Genomic DNA, 2,164 nt, shown 5'->3' with positions numbered 1-2,164 from the left:
GAAAGTTGTGTGTTTCATTGGTGCTATACTGCACCCTGAATGGTTCATCTCTTCCCTGTTACCCCTCTGTGAGGGGATGTCCAATTGTCTACAGATGGGCATTGGGTCTCCACTCCATGCCTCCCCTCCCACCCCCTTCACCTTGAGTATGGTTTTATTCTGAGTCTGAGATGCCTGATACCTGATCCCATCGACACCTAGTGATCACACAGGCTGGTGTGCTTCTTCTATGTGGGATTTGTTGCTTCTGAGCTAGAAGGCCATTTGTTTATCTTCAAGCCTTTAAGACCCCAGATGCTATATCTTTTGATAGCCATACAGCATCAGCTTTCTTCATCACATTTGCTTATGCACCCACTTTGTCTTCAGCATCACAGAATACTGGATTGTTAGGACAAAGTGTCCTTGTATTAAGGGAGTACTTGAGTTGAGGCACAATGTCCACCTTCAACCTTAATTCCTAACATATAGATATGAGAACATAGTTATATTCCCCTCTCAATATATATTTTTACATATGTACATGCCTGTATATAAGCCTCTATAAACAACAATGGGGCATAGGGGAAAAGCTACTATATACATATATCTCTGGAGTGAGGTCCAGAGACTATGGCAGAGGCCAAACCCAATCCAGGGATACATATAGCAGCCAACTAAATAAGAAGGGAAAGAAAGAGAAAAAAAAGACATGGGTAGGGGGGGAGCAGGGCTCTAATCCACCCAAGGGAAGGGTATTGTTTATATCTCCACAGGAGAAGGAGAGACATCAGACTTCTACCAGATGCACCAAGACCTGAATACAACACACCGGCATGTACCAGGGAACCAATAGATAGAGGTTTGCGGGGCTGGCCCCAATCTGACTCTGTGTACACTACCCCCTTCCCCCAGAAGATTGTATTTCAGAGGATAGCATTGGGGCTACAGCTTGGTGAGAGGAGTGCATCAGATTAGAGAACACGGGAGAAATGAAAAGGGATGTAGAGGAAGGAGAGGATATCCTGGCCCAACAAACCCCAAGGATGATGTTCCTGCTCCAAGCAGACAACACACGGGGAGGACCGTAGGGCTGGCCCTACCATGGGACACGGCATCCCTTACTAAACCATGACACTGTGGGGGACAGCACAGGAGATATAGTGCACGGTCTGGCCCCATCGCGCGGGGGCGAGGCACTGAGGGCATGCAGCAGATCAGCAGGGTGAGCAGAGTGATGATTCCGGGGAAATACCAAAAATAGACTTGGGAGACAGAGTGTGGCACTCCATCAGACTCGACTGGAAAATACTCGTAAAGGCCAACAAACAGACCTTGAACTATTTATAGGCTTTTCCATTTTTGTCAGTAGCTTTTTTTTGGTTATTGTTATTGTGTTCTTGCTTTCTGCTGCTGTTATTGTTTTGTTGCTATTGACATCCTTTGTTGTGTTATTTGACTTTGCCTGGTTTTTGCACTTATGTATGTATCTGCATGTCTATCTAGATAAGATAGGTGGGATAAAAAATTCAGACATGAAATGAATGGGACCAATGGTTCCAGGGGGATACAAAGTGGGGGAGGTGGGAGAAAGGAAGTGGGGGGTTGGGGGAACCAACCCAAGGACAAAGGAACAACAAGTGAACTAAAATCAATGGCAGGAAGGTCTTAGGCTGCCTGTTGGGGCTCAGTAGCGAGGAATTACTAAACCCTAACGAAGGCCAAACATAATGCTGTCATTACTTTTCAATGATTAAAATCAATCTTGACATATTCCCTAAATTCCATGTGATATGTTCAAGATTATATTTTGGCTACCAAGACCTTGCTTTCATTTTATTCAGCTCTTAGTTACACTTGTGTATGAGCAATTGACAGTCTGTCCAGAGGCAGCTGTTGGCCTACTTTTGGCTGCTGATATTGGGCTTCTCCATTGTCTCTCCCTTCAGTTACAGTCAGTGTGACTTCTTTATGTTTCATATGAAGAAGTCCACATTCATAACTGCCTTCATATTGTTGAAAATGTATTTTCACCACATTTGCTTATGCACACATTTGTCTTCAGTGATCGTGTCAGGAAGGTGTGCATTATGGAATGCCAATTTGATAGAACAAAGTGTTCTTGCATTGAGTAAGTACTTGAGTGGAGGTCCAATGTCCATCTGCTGCCTTAATACTAAACCTA

Source organism: Echinops telfairi, unplaced genomic scaffold, assembly GCF_000313985.2.
Source record: "Echinops telfairi isolate 266 unplaced genomic scaffold, ASM31398v2 ScPeMD7_6;HRSCAF=24_1, whole genome shotgun sequence".
Lineage (NCBI taxonomy): Eukaryota > Metazoa > Chordata > Mammalia > Afrosoricida > Tenrecidae > Echinops > Echinops telfairi.
This window is presented reverse-complemented; position numbering follows the sequence as displayed.